Source organism: Podarcis filfolensis, assembly GCF_964270895.1.
Source record: "Podarcis filfolensis genome assembly, chromosome: 10".
Classification (NCBI taxonomy): domain Eukaryota; kingdom Metazoa; phylum Chordata; class Lepidosauria; order Squamata; family Lacertidae; genus Podarcis; species Podarcis filfolensis.
The window spans coordinates 53,503,163-53,509,902 of NC_139612.1; the positions used below are offsets into that span (position 1 = coordinate 53,503,163).

The 6,740-nt window shown below is 45.8% G+C and overlaps 1 protein-coding gene across 4 annotated transcripts in view; it reads right to left on the minus strand.

Moving 5' to 3' along the window:
• Positions 1 to 6,740, minus strand: part of DENND2A (DENN domain containing 2A) — a 68,945-nt gene that overhangs the window by 39,969 nt on the left and 22,236 nt on the right. The window lies entirely within an intron of this gene.

Below are 6,740 nucleotides of genomic sequence, written 5' to 3' on the forward strand. Positions count from 1 at the left end.
ATCAGAAAAACACATCAAGTACAGTCATAATGGGTCTATGGACCGCAATAAAGTTTTGTGTGTGTGTGTGTGTGTGTGTGTGTGTGTGTGTGTTTGTTAAAAAAAAAAAATACAGCGCCATGCATTCCAAATTCCAGCATAATAGGACAATGGGTTCTTACTCTGGTCCTTATTGCTAACATAAAAAATACGTGAGTGCCAAGTCAAAACAAATTTATTTGATTTTTTTAATACCATGAAGAAATATCATTTTGGGTCACTATTTCCACGAGGGCTAAATATCACACCTGTAGTCCAATAGCACACATTATAAGTCTCTCCAGTGTTTGGGCAATGTCAGTCTGGCTGCAATGAACAAGTGGCCAATTAATGGTTTAGCTTTTATTTTTTATTTCAGTGCTTTTAGCTTGCTTGGACAAAGGGAAGCAAATATTTCAGTAAATGGAAAGCCAGATGATGATCCCAGACAAAGCCACTAAATGAACAAGCTTTTGTTGAAGAACTTTAAAATAAGCTAAATTTAAAAGATAGAAGTAGTTGTAGCACTAAAGCAACAATGCGATTCTTCCAGGGATAAATCCAGAACTCCTTACCCGGAGGAGTCTACATATTCTTCACATGCTGCCAACATTTGCACAGCTTGCCTTGCCAAGTAAACCCATTAAAATACCGTAGACTCAAGGAATACTATCTGTCCAAGAGGTAGTATGCATTCAAACCACAGCAATGCTTTGACATCCTTCAACATCCAAATGTCGCTCTCAGCATAAATATAGCTCCTGAAGCCTTTCTGCTTTGATAGCTGAAAATGGGACACAAGTGCATTTTAGTGACTGAGTCAGGAGGGGATGGAAAAAGCTGCAGGGCTCACATTTAACTTTAGTCGGTTGCCCCACGTTTTTCTTTGATTGGAAGTAGTGCAGAGAGTGAGCACGCCGATTTAAAAACCCACCGAATTTTTAAAATGCCTTTTTTAAAAAAATTCATACAAAATGCTATGAGCACTGTTGGATTAGGGCCAGGGAAGCAAAATAAAAGTCCAGATGCTTGCTTCCACTTAGAAATCGTAAGCAGGAGAAGTACAGTCATACCTCGGGTTGAAGTAGCTTCGGGATAAGTATTTTCGGGTTGCGTGCTGCGACGACCCAGAAGTAACGGAGCACGTTGTTTTTGGGTTTCGCCGCTCACGCATGCACAGTCGGTCAAAATGACGTCACGCGCATGCGTGGAAGCGGCGAATCGTGACCTGCGGACACGGGTTGCGTTCGCTTCTGGATGCAAACGGGGCTCCGGAATGGATCCTGTTCGCATCCAGAGGTACCACTGTAAAATAATTGGTTACATTTCTACAGTATTCGTCTTTCCTCCAAGGAGCTCAAGATGACGCACATGGTTCTCTTCCTCTCACCCACTTTATCGCCACAACAACCCTGCAAGGGAGGTTTGGCTGAGAGCGAGTGGCTGGCCCGATAACAACATAGCGGGCTTAATGGCAAAGGTTTTGAATCCGGGTCTCTCCCATCCTGGTGCAACCCTCTAACCATTATGCAACACTTGCTCATATGGACACCATAAGAGGAAGGCACAGGTCCCCAAGCCATTGAAAGTAACATTTAAAAACTCTTAAAACAGCAGGGGTAGCTGCGGCATTGCCTGCCTCTAATTGCAACGCAAACCGTAACCATTTGTTGCTCAAGGCTTTGGTGCAAATGCGCTCCACTCCATAGAGCTGAAGCAAACCAATTCTCTACCCCACCCCAGGTATACAAAAAGATCGTGCTTTGGAAGTGCAGCACCACAAGTGAGAGGACAGCCCTCTGGTGACCTGCTGCCAACTAGAAGGAATTAACACACATTTAATCACACAGCAGACTGATCAGGCAGAAAGGCTCCTAATGAGCCAAACACATTCCCAGGGCAACAGAGCATCATCCACAGGGCTGTTCAGGCCAAGAATGAATATTGCCTCTAAGAAGGATCTTCTAATGAAGGGCTGCTCAGGTCACTGTTCATTTTTCTTTCCAAAGCAATTTCAGAGAAGGTTTTTTTTGGGGGGGCTGTCCTTCAGGTGAGTGTGCTTCTGTACTATATTCAATGCAATTGTGGGGAAAGGAGAATTTACTTGCTTTCAAAAGTAGCTCTGGGCCTTTAAGAAGCCCCTCTCCTCTCTCCCACCCCCTGCTCTCTCATTACTTCTGAAGGCAGCATTATACAAAGCCAGTGAACTAAAGAAAAAAGGAAAAAAGTTTTCCATGGTGGGGGGGGGGAGCGCATTGTCTCTTACACAATACTTGTTGAAGAAGAGAAAGAAAGAAAAAAATAACCCAAAGCCTCTAGAGTCTGTCCACTTGGGAAATTTGTTAGAAGCAACCGTGCCATGGACAGAGCCTGGCAGGAAAAAAAGAAGTATAGTTAGCAGTTCTTCTCACTTACGTGTATACAACAGAAATAGCACCTTCATTTATGGGAGTCCAAGAGTTGGGATGGGGGTTGGGGAAGAGGATAAGAAGAAAATGAAATTTATGGGATGTAGCTTGGTTGGTTATGCGGTCTAAACCACTGAGCCTCTTGAGCTTGCCTATCAGAAGGTTGGTGGTTCGAATCCCCGCAACGGGGTGAGCTCCTGTTGGCTCTGTCTCAGCTTCTGCCCACCCTAGCAGTTTGAAAGCACACCAGTGCAAATAGATAAATAGGTACTGCTGTGGCGGGAAGATAAATGACGTTTCGTCACGGTGTTCCGTTGCGCCAGAAGCAGTTTAGTCATGCTGGACACATGACCCGGAAAGCTGTCTGTGGACAAGCGCCGGCTCCCTTGGCCTGAAAGCGAGATGAGCACTGCCACTGGCAGACGAAGGTGGGGGTGGGGAGGGAGGTCCACCCTGGGTGCCATCCGGGGGTGACATCACGGCCGCCCCCGGGACGCTTGGTGCTCGCCGTGCAGCCCTGGGACACTTGCCGTTGGGACGCTCGCCACTCACACCCCAGGACGCTCGCCGCTTGACACGCGCCATGCCCCCCCTGCAGGTGGCACGCCCCACCCCTTGGGATGCGTGCCAGCCATGCCCCCGGATGTACGCCATTCCCAGTGCTTCGCCACTGAGCACTGCAACCCCATAGTCGCCTTTGACTGGACTTAACCGTCCAGGGGTCATTTACCTTTACACTGACTGTCAGCAGTTCTCTAGGTTTCACGCAGCAGACATTCCCAACCCTACCTGGAAAGGCCAGGGACTGAATCTGGGACTTCTCAGTGCAAAGCAGGTACTCTACCACTGGGCTATGACACTGAGCACCAGATCAACTTAACAATAACTTAATACTTGTGTGGTGTATTTTCAAGCATTCAGCATGTTTCACGTGCGTTGTCTTGTTGTAATCTTTACAACAACCCTGCAAGGCAAGTTAATATTATTATCTCCCAGTGTAACAAATGGAGGTGGCTAAGGCTGAGAGGGGAACGGTATGCCTAAAGCCACCTAGGGATCACACACTAGAGATGAGCTCTGAATCAGGGACTTCCTAATTTACAGCTCAGTTTCTCCGGCCACTATATTAGCCCCATCAAGCAAAGGAGGATCAGAGCAGATTATTCTCACCCATTCAAAGGCCCAGTCTACTTGGAACCTCTGCTGCCTAGATGCACTGAAAGAAAGGGAAGTTGGGAAGAGGAGAGGAAGAGCTGTCTGACGGTAAGAGCTCTTTGACCGTGGAACAGAATACTTTGGAAGATGGTGGACTCTCCTTCATGGGAGGCTTTTAAACAGAGGTTGGACGGCCATCCATCAGGGGTTCTTCAGCTGCAGTTTCTGCACTGCAGGGGGCTGGTCCAGATGGTTCTTGGGATACATTCCAACTCTACATTTCTATGATTCTACATAAGGTACAACAAGCACCTGGGACATAGCAACACCCATGGAGCAGTCTGCAAACAATGAATGACCACATCAGGGACACACAATCTCCAAACTGAAAGAGGAAGCTTTCAGTTTTGTTCAATTTCTGTCATGATGCCCCAGAAACTCCTCTGTGCATGTAAGTGGTGTATGATTCACTTCCTTGTGGAGTGAACCCAGTTGGAGAGGATATAAGAATGAAGCTACTACACCTGAGGGACCGATGACATGGTTCTCTCCCCACCACCATCTGACCCATCTTCAAACAGTTGACAGTCAGCTGGGAGAAAGGCAGGGCCCACAATATTTCTTCATTCACACCCCACATACTCGCCAACAGTATGAGAGCACGCTACAGGGTAGCAGCTCCCAAACTGCTTTGTTCCAATGTGTGAAAAGGGATCATCAATGGGATGGAGTGTTTTAACATTACGTTTTAGAAATGCAAGGAAAATTATGAGAAAACGTTTCTTGTTAGTATGAAGTGTGATGGGACTTCACGTTCCATCATTGTAATGGGGAGTGACTGCCCATTCCCCCACTAGATACTCTTCATTAACTTCTCCATCTCTGCCATCTCTAAAGCAAGCTTCTCCAACAGGATGTCCTCCAGATGTTTTGGACTACCACTCATCCTTAACTACCTGCCAGGCTGGGAATTGTGGTCCAAAGCATCCAGGGGGCACCAGGTTGGGGAAGGCAGCTCTAAAACCTTAACCAATGAGATAAGGTATTTGCTATGCACAAGGCATAATTTCCACCAGCTCTTTAGCACTGGACCTAGCACCATTTTGAGAGCGCATGTGCCTCTGGTGTTTTTGGAAAGAGTATAAGCTCCGAAACAAGACCAAGGGCCTTCAAGTAACAAATCTTCCGAAGGAGACTGAGGGTTTGGCAGGGCGGGGAAAGAAGGAGAACTCTGGCCAGGGCAGAAGGAGAAAGGCAGAGACACCCATCATCCTGGGGAGATCTAGAAACAGCAGGAGTGGAGTTTGGCCTTGTGGTTAACTTTCATGGGCCATAAATTGGCAATGGGAGAGGGCAGGATGTCAAGTCCCGGCTGGAGGCCCCTCACCATTACAATGACCTTAGGAATGCCCAAAGCATTCTTGGGAGGGATGTGGAAGGGGACAAAGCAGCCATCTGATACTGTCACACAACTGTCCAGAAGGGGATGGGAGGAAGAGGGCAGGAGAAGAAACGAGATCGCTTATCTATAGGGTGGATGGTAGAAAGGATGAAGAAGAAAAAATCGGCTCAACTCTCTCTCACATGCACACAAGGCTACAGATTCCCAGGGCCATGTGATCTGGAGCTTCCTCTTGCCAGGCCAAGTTAGACCCTGCTGTGACCCTTCTCTTCCACACATTAGTTCCTGCCCGTTTCTGTGCTTCCGAAGAGGCGTTTGTTTACTGTCCTATCATAGGCATGCAGGAAGTGGCCTTGAAATGAGCTGTAATCATCTTTCACCAGCAGCCGCTCTTTGGCTCCTTTTCTAATTTCAGTTCCCCCTTCCTTCCTTTCTTCCTATCCCGACATACGCAACACACACACACACACCACCCCCACAATCCACAGGAGCCACTGAAAAAAGAAAGTCAAACCACACAGGGTTTTCCCCTAATCGGGAGGCTATGTCAAAAAGAAGCTCTAAGACTCCAAGGCTAGATCTGAACCAGAAACACTTGCAACAGGTTGCTATCAAGATGGACAACTGGACTTTTGGGGAACCAGGACAGGCCAAGTGAATGCCTGCACTTCATTAGCAGGAATCTGTGTACATCAAATTGCACCAAGTTTCTCAGAAATCAAATGTGGCTCGATACTGGGGGAAGCAGCTCTCTCTTCTTCTATCTGTGCAAAGTAATCCAAATCCAAAGTAACGCTGGCAACAATTCAAAGAAAATTCTGTATGGATTCTGCACTTAAATTTTCAATCAAGCCAGTGCAGTTACATTTTCTGAACTTAAGTTCATATAAGGATTCCCCACCCCAAAGTTAATAGGACAGGGAAGTAGGGGCAGAAATTCATAATGAAAGTAACACACCCGCATAATATGCAAAAGTCCAAATATGAAGCAGATTTTCAGAAATGAAACCACACTCTTACAAGCTGCACGTCTTCCAACCTTAAATTACAGCAGCTTATTCTTTTATTCTAGATGGTCTGATCTAAATGGTCAACACAGTATTCACTGCAGAAATCTTCCTCTCCTCCTCTATATTTATACTAATAAATACTGTTCTCCATACGTGGTCATGCATTTCACATGCACACAATAATCCTTATAAAAAATGATCAGTTAGACAAGCCAGTAGTGTGTGACTGAGCTAAAGAAAGAAATGAGTCACTAGATAAATAGTAGTAAAGACACCTGGAGAAACAAAGATTGCAGGTTTTAAGTTTTCCCCATCTTACAAAACAGAGGTTTTTACTGGTGTCATAGTTACAGCAGCACAGCATACTGACGGTTAGTTGGGAATGCAAATAGTTTTACTCAACAAATAGAGAGGTAAGAATACCAAGATGTTAGGGTACATATCTTCAAAGTGTAACCAAAATGTTACTGAAACTGAATGTGAATTATATGAATGGAGGATTCTGCTATTCATGTGTGTGTCATTCAGTACCTCTGTTAAAGGTGTGCATGTTTTCCTTGGGAATAAAACCACTGAACACAGCGGGACCTGCTTCTAAGTAAATATGCAAAAGATTGTTTTGCAGTTTGATTGCCCTTGTAAAAACGGTTAGATTGGTGGCCTGATTCAGTGTAGGGATGCTATTGTAGACATGCCTTGGTGTTCACAGAGAGCATCCTCCTAGCAATTCCTTCGCTGCACCATTAA